This window comes from Protopterus annectens, chromosome 15.part0 (genome assembly GCF_019279795.1).
Source record: "Protopterus annectens isolate FY-2018-M chromosome 15.part0, PAN1.0, whole genome shotgun sequence".
Classification (NCBI taxonomy): domain Eukaryota; kingdom Metazoa; phylum Chordata; order Ceratodontiformes; family Protopteridae; genus Protopterus; species Protopterus annectens.
The window spans coordinates 274,125,910-274,139,037 of NC_056749.1; positions in this window are offsets into that span (position 1 = coordinate 274,125,910).

Here is a 13,128-nt window from a genome sequence, read left to right on the forward strand (position 1 = left end):
TTTGCCAAATTGTCAGAACGGAACACAGAACATCATTGCAATCATTCATGATCAGACTTGTTTATTATCTGCATTATTTTTTTCCCTTAATTTCTGTGCTATGCTCTTGGAATTTTTGTAATTCTTTGACATCATCTGAGTAATACAAAGCAAATGTTTTATTGAAGGGAAAGGATTTAAAAAAAAATAAGGAACTCTACTTGACCCATAGCAATTTACTGAATGTAACATGTTTTTAATATTTTTTTCCATGGCAATGTTACTTTGATTTTTTTTTTCAGTTTTGAAGAATAAACAAAGAGCTTTCCACACAGCTGGCATTCTTGATGAGTATTTCTTGAGTGCATAGTGTCTAGTCTGACATGGGTGTGTAATTGCTGTACAGACTTGTACAAACTGAGATGGAGTTTTTGGTAATCACACAGCACTAGTGGATTGTATTACTAATTTATTTTTACAGGTGTTTAAAACAGATGTCCTTTCTGAAAACTTTGTTTCAGTGTGGGGCTCAGTATGAGACTGAAAGAATGCAAACTTCCCTTTCTGGGGTGGGGAGAGTTCTTTCACATGACTGATGACGGTTCAATTTTGTGCCCATAGCAGTGGGCACAGGAAATTACAGTCTACTACTGTAAAGTTCTGACATTTATTTCATATGCATTTATAAGTCCAGAAACAGCTTAAAGCCACTGCCATTTACTAGATTCATTTGGTATGTCAGCTGGCAGTAGAATGTGTTACTAAATGATAAACATGTACTTGTTTCTTGTAGTAAAAGATTTTGCTCTTCAGAAAGAATAGATGTAACTATGATTAAGTGAAAACAGGACTTTGGACCTAATGACTTCACATTTGGAGAAATGTATGCAGATTATATCAGGGCAGGTAGAACTGTAGACTTTAAAGTTATAGCATGAAGACTGAATGTGAGTATGCTTACATGTATGGGGATGGGGTCAAAGTTAATTAAACTGGGGGACAACTGACTTTGGGACAATGGCCAGTGAATGGTGGCATGATGTGTAATATCACCAGTGGTTGGGGATTAGTGGATATGGCAAAAAATATTTCAAAGTCCAGAACTATTCATTGCTTTGTTTCTTGCATCATTCAGGATTGAAACACGAAACTGACGTTTTGTTTGATTACCCAATCTTGGTACTGTAATGGCTTGCCACTATAATAATTTCCACTGTCACTTCAGAGGCTAAAAGCCTGGTCTGACAGCCCAGCACAAGGAGTTGTAAAATAATTGTCTTGTTGGGAAGAATTGTAGTGGTTGGTGGTGTGGCTGGGTGGTGCAGGCTAAGCAATGTAGGGGAGGTCTAGAGCGCTAGGATAGCTCCAAAACAGAGAGATCTACTGCACTGGGATATCTCCATAACTGAGAGATCTACTGCAGTAGGGTACCTCCATAGCAGAGAGATCTACTGAACTATTATAGCTCCATAACAGAGAGATTTACAGCACTAGGATAGCTCCATAACAGAGAGGTATACTGCACTAGGATAGCTGTATAACAGTGTGATCTTCTGCACTAGGATAGCTCCATAACAAAGAGATCTACTGCACTAGGGTAGCTCCATAGCAGAGACATCTATTGCACTAGGATAGCTCCATAACAGCGAGATATACTGCACTAGGATAGCTTTATAACAGAGAGATATACTGCACAGACATCTACTGCAATAGGATAGCTCCATAACAGAGAGATATACTGCACTAGGATAGCTCCACAACAGGGTGGTCTTCTGCACTAGGATAGCTCCATAACAGGGTGGTCTTCTGCACTAGGATAGCTCCATAACAAAGAGATCTACTGCACTAGGGTAGCTCCATAGCAGAGACATCTACTGCACTAAGATAGCTCCATAACAGGGTGGTCTTCTGCACTAGGATAGCTCCATAACAGAGAGATCTACTGCACTAGGGTAGCTCCATAACAGAAAGATCTACTGCACTATGATAGCTCCATAACAGAGAGATATACTGCACTAGGATAGCTCCATAACAGGGTGGTCTTCTGCACTAGGATAGCTCCATAACAGAGAGATCTACTGCACTAGGGTAGCTCCATAGCAAAGAGATCTACTGAACTAATATAGCTCCATAACAGAGAGATTTACAGCACTAGGATAGCTCCATAACAGAGAGATATACTGCACTAGGATAACTCCATAGCAGAGACATCTACTGCACTAGGATAGCTGCATAACAGAGAGATATATTGCACTAGGATAGCACCATAACAGGGTGGTCTTCTGCACTAGGATAGCTCCATAACAAAGAGATCTACTGCACTAGGGTAGCTCCATAGCAGAGACATCTACTGCACTAAGATAGCTCCATAACAGGGTGGTCTTCTGCACTAGGATAACTCCATAACAGAGAGATCTACTGCACTAGGGTAGCTCCATGGCAAAGAGATCTACTGCACTATGATAGCTCCATAACAGCGACAGGGTGGTCTGCTGAACTAGGATAGCTCCATAACAGAGAGATATACTGCACTGACATCTACTGCACTAGGATAGCTCCATAACAGAGAGACATACTGCACTAGGATTGCTCCATAGCAAGGTGGTCTTCTGCACTAGTGTAGTGCCATAACAGAGATATCTACTGCACTAGGGTAGCTCCATAGCAAAGACATCTACTGCACTGTGATAGCTCCATAACAGAGACAGGGTGGTCTGCTGAACTAGGATAGCTTCATAACAGAAAGATCTACTGCACTAAGACAGCTCCATGACAGGGTGATCTAAATCGTCCTCTGGTCTCCAGTCAGACAACTCTGTGTCCAAATGGCAGATTTCTAGCTTTGAGCACTACTTTGGTAAGACCTGTTTTGGAAAATAAAGCTAGGGACATAGCATGATAAAACTTTTTAAACCAAGAGTAGTAAAAGTAAAGGACTCATCTGATCAACTTATTCATTTATTTATTCATTCTTTCTCTGATACATGCTTTTACATTATTCAGGGCTGAGAGTGAACAAAACATATCCAAACACATGCTGACATAAGGCAGAGAACCGTTTGGGACCTGAAGCAAGTTCATTGCAAGTGGTGCCCTATGATATGTATACACACACATATACATGTACTCACTACAGGCATTCCTATGGGTAACTTACAAAATCGCCAGTTTGCCCAACAGCACATTTATGGGATGTGGGGAGAAAGCTGAGTACCCAATGAACTTTTGTGGACACAGAGAGACTTTTGAAGACTGTACCTAGAAGGCACTCCAGCCTGGAAGTAAACCAAAGACTGAGTGACATGAGGCTGTAACACTAACCACTGTATTGCTGTTTCACCCTGATCAAATCACAGTACAGAGGAATGTCTTGTAGTCTGATGCTTTGGATATGTTTCGGTTGTAAAGTTTTTCTTTCTTATTTGGCTTTGTTTTAGATGAATATTTTTCAGCCACCAGAAGACTTGATTTTGTCTTTTATTTTTTTATTTTTGTTGATTGTAATTTACCTTATACTCAATCTGCTGTTTAAACAGATTTGGAAAGCATATCCCACATTATTTGATAGAAACAACATATTTTCACAGACACAGTACTATATCACTACAATGTTATTCTGTAACTTTGAGATGCATGTTCAGGTGAACTTCACATTTACCATTCACTTAGCCTTTATACATTAGACTTATAGGAGACAAGTGACTTTGGCATTTAGGCCATTAAGACTGAGCTTCATTTATATAGTCTACGTTTGTTTACAGGAAGGTGAACTGGTGTACCAATCATTTCATCCATGACTCATATATTAATAACATTTTTTTCCTGGTACACGGTATGCGCTAACATTATAGTTGTGTGAGTAAAAAAAAAAAACATTAAAATTGCATGACCGCTTGGCATTTCTCTAGTCACTTTATCTACATTTATTTTAAACAACATTGCATACCTACATTTTGAGATATTTCCTTTATCATTTACTGTCGTTTAAAGTAGTGTGCTCAGATGAATGTGTTGGCTTGTTGAGGTAAGCAATATGCTAAAAGCTGAATGTTATTCAGCGTTGCCAGTATTGCATGGCAGTGTAATACTTAAGAAGTACATGCTAATTTCAAGTGATTGTTCTATTATTGTCATTTCTGTGTAATGCTTCTTTTTTGTGTTTCTAAGAAGTTGGACAGTTCATTTTTGAAAGTGTTGCTATTTGTCATGGTTATTAATTTGTTAGGTAGTAGGCTTCATATATATGTTGTAATATTTTGAAATGCTTGGCTGTCTGTGGATGTGTTGTGCCTGTATGTCTGAGTAGGTTGTGCCATGCTGAGTACAAAATTATTTTTTTTGCAAGGTTGGGGTAGTAATAAGGTGAGTTCATTAATTTGTGAGGAATGTAATTAAGTGGTTGTCATTTACATTGGTAACAAGTTTTTCATTTTAGTGATATGTACTGGTATTGTCTTGGGCTGCTCAGGTGTACAGACCTCCATACTTGTGTGATTGATATTTGTAGGTGTTTGACACTGATCGGTAGACCGAAGATGTAACTAGGAAGGTAGTAGTCCAGTTTAGCTTGCATGACATTTTTTGTCCTGTGTAAGTTAATGGTAGTCTAGTGCATTTATATAAGTCTTGTAGCTTTTGGTTTACCTGGGATACATTACGTTTGTGTGTTTAGTAAAGGAGAGGATGAAACTGACTCATATTCTGAGGGATTTAAATGTTTGCTGCTGTGGAAGAGGTTTTCCTGAGTTACTGATTTGTTATTGGTGAGTCTGTTCTTCAGTACTGCATAACATCCAGAAACATTTGTGTGTGTGTGTGCAGGGGGGGGGGGTCATGAATTAAGTAATTTTGTTTATACCTTTTGAAGTGCATTTGTGAAGCTGTTTTGAAGGTTTTCTCACATAATCCATTTTGAAGGATGGTCCATTTGGATCACATTTTCATTTACAGATTAGCTTGAATTATGGTGAGATCCATATTGATGTGATTTGATAAGTAATGCAATAGGAGTGGTCCTAGTATGTACCCTTGTTGTACACCTTTCTGCAATATGCTGCTGTTGAGACAATTGTATGCCTTTTAACTTTGCATGCTCCCTTAGGTAGCTAACAGTGGTATTCCATGACAGTCTACCATTAAGTATGTTTGAAAGTTTATTTGTCTTGTGCCATTAATGGCTGTATAAAAGTCTGTGAAGCATGATCTGCTGAGGTATCTAGTCTGATTTTGTCAGTTGTTGTGTTTTTTCACTGACCCTAATGCCATGCTGTAGCCTGGCTTAAATCCATGTTATTTTTTACTTAAAATTTCTTATTTGGACATGTATTTCAGCAGTAGTCTGTACATTCTGTTTTATGCACTGCTTTGCCGAGTGTTGGTACTGGAGTGTTGAGATGGGAATCTATTTTAGGGTATATAATTTTAGGTAAGGACATTGAATTTTACATTTGGAGTGGTATTAGTCGTTGGCTTGCAAGATGTGTTGGTTGCCTTACTGATGAAAGGTTCTATAAGTCTAGGAAAATAAAGGTGAAGGGTCTCAGAACCTGGAGATTTTGAGTTTTTGTAGTTGACAGCACACTGTTTAGTACATATATTTTATTCATGTCCATGTTTATTGACCATAAGCATCAAAATAGCAATATTGGTGAGTTCTGCTGTATATGGTTGCGCAAATTTAAACTTTAAGTGATCTAGGTGTATATCCCAAAGTATCCCCTACATATATGATTTTTTTCAGTGTATATAAGATCATATTTTGTTATTGTGCTTCAGTGATTTAATTAAATTCCTTGGATATTTCTATACACTTGATCTGTGTTTGTAGTTTTCCATAATTTTGTTAAACAAGTTTAATGCTTTATATTTTTAATGAAAATTAAAAGGTTCTGTATAGCATATGTGTATTTCTTTTGTTATATGTCGTGTAATATTTTATCAGCATAAAGACAATAGACATCTGTTTTCATCTCATAAAGTGCTAACAGAACTTTGTTATATATGTTTTCAGTCTTCTGTACCAGGTATACATTTCATATTGACATATTGTTTATTATGTTCAACAATAGTTTAGTGAAACAGTTCCTGAAGTAGGTTACATTTCTTTACTGTTATTTTTTTTAAAATATAGCTAGACAATGGATTCATTGGAATATATTTAAAAGCTTCGCTTTCTTTGTAAAACTTCCTACTTCCACGCCTCTTTGTTGATTTATTCCAGTAATTGTAGCTGAAATAGCAATTGTTTTTGTATGGCCAAGTTCTTGCAAACTAATCAAAATGACCAAAACAGCCTAAAATAATCAAAATGACCAAAACAGCCTGCTCTCTTTTATTTTATTGTGGTGCACTGCCATTTACTTAAATTAGATCTCTGTGAAAAGTGCTGCTAACATCCAGCAGCAATAGCTGAAAACTTTATTTTTTTTATTTTCTGCATGAATGTCTCTAGGCCTTGGAAAGTGTACACTTACACTATATTATTATCAAATAAAACTGCACAAATTGCTGTATCTTTTTCAGTACTGGGTAGGAGTATACAGCATGTTGCATTAAATAAAGATCAGTATACCAAAGGACGGAAACACTGTAAAAATCTCCTCCCACAAATTTCACTGTCCATCTGGCTCAGTTTATTAAAACTGTTTTCATTCAGTAGCAATCTATACAATCCACACTGTATTAAAAATGAATATGAGTATGTGTGTGTGTGTGTGTGTGTGTGTGTGTGTGTGTGTGTGTGTGTGTGTGTGTGTGTGTGTATATGTCTATAGATAGATACAAGTCAGTTGGCTGAATGGTTTTGTCGAGTGCAGAAGAATTTTGCTGCACATGTTGTCAATGGTTAAGTTTTCTATTTTATGCTTTAATCAGTTTACAGATGGACACCTTACAGATTATTGAATGTAGCATAAATTATAGTGATTCACTTTGGTCATGGTTATGTGACAGTGGAGTTAGTATATGTAAGTTAGGAGGTATGGGGCAGAGCCCCTACATCAAGGGAGGTTGTGCAGAGCCCCTACATCAAGGGGAGGTTGTGAGGGGAAAGCCTCCCCCAGGTAAAACATAACTTTAGAAATATTTTGGTCTCATAATTTATGTGATGAATCTGTGTGGCAGGGTACTATTTTTAATTGCATTTTCTGTGTATGATGATTGCAGATGTAAACCATGTGGTTTAGATGTGTGATCATTATATATGAGTTTCATGTGTTTGGTTGCACATAGTTTTTGTTGACAGCTGGCAGTGCAATGTTGTGTGGTTGAATATCTGGGTTATTGAACTGATGTTTTATTGGACGTGTGTTTTGTCATAACAGTAAGTGGGATGTATAAAAAAGGTGTGTCTGTGTGTGTGTGTGTGTGTGTGTGTGTGTGTGTGTGTGTGTGTGTGTGTGTGTGTGTGTCTGCAAATGTTTGCAGGTTAGGGTTAGAGTAAAGGTTAGGGAAAAGTATAGATTTAGTGTACTTGTGATTGTGTGTGTTTTAGGGTTAGGATAATGGCTAAGTAAAAGGATAGTTTTAGTGGTGTGTATGTGTGTGTGTAAGACTGTCTTGTTTTGTGGTAGTTTTATGGAATTTTTTTTTTCTTAATGTGTAGGGTTAGGGTGAGGGACAGGGTTAGGGTTAACACGTATTACTAAGGTGGTGCATGAACCTGAAAATTTAAACCTAAATTAAATAATGTTACACTAAAGCATTAAAAACATAAAACTAAAACATTCTCATTATGTTGGCAGAATAATACTGCAAATTTTCTCAGCACTATTTTTGGAGATTATGATTTACCTCAGAACTAAAGTAGAGAACCAACCACGAACCAATCAAGACCACTCATGAAAATCTGTGTGACCAATGTAAGCTCATATTCAGCAGGAATATTTGCAATTATTGCAGCCTGTTGAACTGAATGGAAAACAGTAATCCCCGCAAAATTAATTAGTGAATATGTGGTGTTCTGCTTGAGAGATAAATTGAATATCATGTACTGTAGGATTACAGAATATATTCATGACTCATTGCTTTGTAAGTATCACAAAGCATGCTCTCTAAATGTAAGTACAGTACAAGACACACAATAAAAGATGAAAAGGGACCTGAAGTGTGTCTTATTTCTTCTACATACAAGTTTGGTTTCTAATCATTTTTAACACTGTGATACATTTATGTTTTACAGTTGTTACAAATACTCAATTTTGGCTTTTATCCCTACTTAAAGGCAATCAAAGATACTATTTTTTGTTTTTGTGTGGAAGAAGCTATTTCGGTGCTGTTTAATCTTCCTTCTCTTCCCCAGCACTTTGCCTTGATTTTATTCCTTTTTATTTCTTACTTAAAATCGACTGTGTGGACTAATAGATTCCACTGTAATACCTCAAAACCCAACAGCTCAGCCTAAACACAAAATTGGCTGACCCTGACTATAGGAAGTTATTTATTATACATGTGATATAAACCCACATGCTCTACTGTTAAGTAATGTTATTGTACACAGTGTCAAACACATGAAAATGGTAGTAATGTGCAAATTCCCCATGCACCCTCTTACTGTTATTCTGGTATATGGTTACTGCAACTCTGTGCAACAATGATCATTTAGTGTGTCACTCTTTGTGTGAAACAGTTAGAGATCTTTGAGGCAATACAATTTAGTCAGTCATAGAGCTGAATCAAATTTGATTGACATGCTTATAAAACTTATTGCTATTTGTCTGCAAATGAATCACCTCCGGAAAATATGCTACCTTTCCTTTGAAAAGCCTTTTCATAAATTTACCTAGTGTGAAACTGAGACTCACTGGTCTTTAGTTGCCCACTTCTTTCCTACACCTATCTTCTGTAAGTTTTCCATTTTCTAGGCATCCTTCATATTTCTGGGAAAGTTATATGTTATTTTGTTGAAGATTCAATGAAAACCACTGCAAAGTTCTTTTTAGAGCCTTTTGGTGTAATTCATTAGAACCCTGATTCTTATATTTCTTTAGAATAATGAGATACATTTCTATATCTTTTCTAAACATTTCCCTAATGATCTATCTCTCTATCTATCCCCACATCCCTGACTTGCCATTATATGCAGATGCCCTATAATTCAGTTATAAGTACAACTTTACAGATCAGTTTATTTGTCCTACTTGCTCATTTGTGCTCTTAAATATCATGCCTTCTACTACGGAGACCTCGTATCTAGTACATTCATTAATCCTGCTCCAATGTGTTTAGGAAGTGTCATGTGCTCATTTTCATCCCTGTCAACAACTCCTCCTTGTCCATGCTGACCTATGAAACTGTTCAAACTATTTATAGTTAACTTTGTATATTCTTCACAATGTCTTTTTTCTGCGCTTGTTTCTCTTTTACTGCTGCGCTTTCCTATAAAATATATATTTGTTTTTCTTTCTTTCTTTCTTTTGTGGACGCATATCAGATTGCTCACTACTCCCTCCTTAAAGTAATGCCACATCTCCTTTACTGTCCTCTTTTTCCCTGCTTCCCATGCTACATGTTAACTTGAAGCTCAACTTACTTAAACCTGACATTCAGTGGTCTAAATTCCTAGTTTTGGTGCCATTAACCTTTATCTTACTAAGGATGATGAACCACAACATAGCTAGCCTTGTCTGTGCTTGCATCATTTCTGCTTTATCATTTTATCACCATGTAAGAATAAGGAGCAATACATTTCCTTTATTGTACTGACTCATGTTTCTTCTACCTGTACCAACGTTTCTACTTTGTTTTACTTTCAGAACCTTAAATAAAATAATCCCTAGTCTACATATGGCATATTATTTATTTATTTGTTTTTATTTGTTTTTTGGGACAGATCACTGATCTGTATGGATCTTTTTTCAGATTCAGCCCGGGAGCACTGTCTGGCAAAATGTTTTGCTCAGATTTGCACAATAGGCAAAGGGAGGCTGAGCAACTCAAATCCTGGACTGCAGGAAGTATCTTGTTAATAGCTTATAGCCTTAATCTTTTGCTAACTGCCAGACATAATAAAGCTGTACATAATTTTAATTCTCTTTGTTTTGCTCATGTTTTTATCTAACCTTTGAGCATGGCACCATATTTTCTCCCGTGGCATCCTGTGTTCTAAAAAAGAGAGCGACTACTGATCAGTGGCTCCTAAGACAACCTTCCAGTCTTCAGCACGCCATGTTTTCTGTCCCTTATACCAAGCAAGTAGCACATCACCATTAGTTGTGCCCACACATCACAGACCACCATCTCATAGCCAGATTACTGTCCTGTTGCATTCTGCACAGTGAAGGCATTCCTGTAGTGTGCCATTTAAAGGCAAAGGCTAACCCCATAGTAAATGTAACCTCACTGGCTGTTACTAGTGTTCCTCATGCAGATTTAGAAGTGGGTGGTTGAGAAAAACACTACTGGAAAGAAAGACAACCAAGTTAAACTGTTTTCCTTGTGCCACAGTTATAATTTCAGCTGTGCACCATGTCCCATGCTAAACTGATAATAACAGAAGCTATCAAACCAGTATTATCAGTTTCTTGAAGTGTGCTCCTTGAGTTATAAAATATTAGCTGTTTGTCTGCCTTAACATATTTGTGTTTATACATATAGTTTTATAATTTATGCATCATTGGGTTGGTGAGCAATAAGAATCTGCTACTCTGGCCATAACGAGGACAATGATTGTATATCTGAAACATACACAATAAAACTGCTCAACTGTGATTCTTAAAACTCAGTGGTGAGGACAGGGATACAAATAAAAATGTTGTTTTGTACATTTAAATGAGATGATTCACCCGCACACATTACATGTAACTTAGATGTTTAAAAGTACCAGAATTTCAGAAAAGAGAATATTAAGCTTACCTTTCTAAAGTAGTGGTCTCAGTACAACAGATCCCCAGCACCCTGGTGCTGCCAACATGCTTTTGGTTACAGTGATTGGAGTAATCAGAACTTTTTAATAGGAGAAATAGATCACATCTATCCATAGATCTTTTTTACACACAATACGTATAGCATAAAGAAAACTTTTTTGTTTCCATGCCTATGCTTTGTTCTCACTCCATCTACAGCAACATTTGTATTTATTTTGCTTCTGAAGATGCCTCAGATAACAATCTTCTGATGCAGCAAGAGCCAGTAAGGAAAGGGCTCATTGTTGCTTTATCCTGCATCCCAAGCACCCCCATAGCAAAGCCATTTTACCTTTCCTAAAATGACAGGAAGAGAAGGTATCACAAGACATAACTGCCTTTTTCTTAAAGTGGGAGTTGGGCTATTATCTGCGATGTTTTTATTCATATGAGATGGAGATTTCCTTTTTTTAAAGAACTTGGAATACAGTGCATACATAGTATGGTCTGAGTGCTGTATGAATTCTGAAAAAGTAAAGAATGGCATTTTACATGAAACTGTGTTAAAAAAATCTACATAAAAACTGAAGGGCTGTAGCCTTCCAGCTTAGTACGGTGAGCTGTCTCACACTGAGACTGAATATATATTGGAAAAAATCAAATGGAATTTCTTGAACAGGTGACTAAAGATGCATCTTGTTGTCAGATTGCTGTTGAGACCCTCCAAACCCCATTACTATGTAGAAAGCAATCTAAGGATATTCCAGAATTGCATCTCTTTGGTGATATCACTTCAGCCCATGTTCCAAATGACCCACCCCTTCCAACATGGCATCACATGTGGGATGGTGAGTGTGGGAATTCAGTCAGATGGACATCTCTCCAAAGATCAAGTCAATGCACCACTTGCCTGTTAGTTTGGTACATGGGTTTAAATAAACAACAAAGGCAGTAGGTAGTAACTTCATTGCTGTGGAAGACCCTCATCAATGGTGGGCGGGGAAGGGTTTTCCATCTTTTCATAATTGTCTTCACGCACACACTTCCAGTGTAGCTGCTTTTTTTTACTCTGCGTTTTAGCCTGCTGGTGCCCTTTAAAAGTGTGCAATTATGTCTTGCACTATTCTCCAAGTAACGGTGCAGAAGTGATATGTAAAACAAGATCCTTTCCTTGCTTTCTGTGTCTTGCAGCATCCTGTTTGCATTTTTGTTTGTCCTCCTCAAGTTATTGTGAAATTGTTTGCTAACCTGCTTATATCACCCACATCGCAGTATTTGTTGCTTATTTCTTTGTTAACCAGATGTGCTGAGCTGTCTGAGCAGTTTTTCCAGCCAAGAGCATACATTATGGACACTACTCATTTTACAGTCAAGGAAAATTCACAAAATTACAAACATTCATTTTACACTTAGCTGATTTCTATAATATAAACTGATTTGGTTTGCAAATTCTAAGGCATATACAAGTCAGATGCAGAGTATAGGTGGCTTATAACACAACACGTAGACAGCCTACAATAGCAGATACTAATCACTGAAACGTTTAATTCACAAAAGTCACTGTGTCCCTCAAGTCAATATTCAGTAGTTGATGGTTGCAGAAAGCTGTCATATTAATACGTAAAAGTCACTATGTCTCAGTTCACTGTTCAGTCGGTGATTGTTGCAGAAAGCTGTCATATTAATACATAAAAGTCACTATGTCTCAGTTCACTGTTCAGTCGGTGATTGTTGCAGAAAGCTGTCATATTAATACATAAAAGTCACTATGTCTCAGTTCACTGTTCAGTCGGTGATTGTTGCAGAAAGCTGTCATATTAATACATAAAAGTCACTATGTCTCAGTTCACTGTTCAGTCGGTGATTGTTGCTGAAAGCAGGAGCATACTCAGAGACATTCTGTTGTAGCACTGACATCTGGAAGACTTTGTCAAGTACTTATGCATGGTTGAAAGTGCTAAACATCTTTTTTATTAAATTCGTGACTATTTTACCGTTGTGGTTTATTCTGGTTGTCGACTTAGTGCTTTAGTGTTGTGTAGTGTGTCATGCAACTTAGTTTTAAACAGGGAGAGATTTACACATGTCTAACATTTTTGGAAACTAGCTCCATGGTAACAAATGTTGTTTGATGAAATGCTTTTTCACCCAAAGAAAAATAAATTGCCTTTTATTCTGAGGGCCTTGCCACTGGACATTTTGAGAGCATAATGTAGTGTGGCTGTGTCCAGTCTACATGCACATAGTGTCAGTCTCAAAAAATCCCAGCTCTGCTTTTTCATCTGATGCATGGGCCATTTCTCCTGGC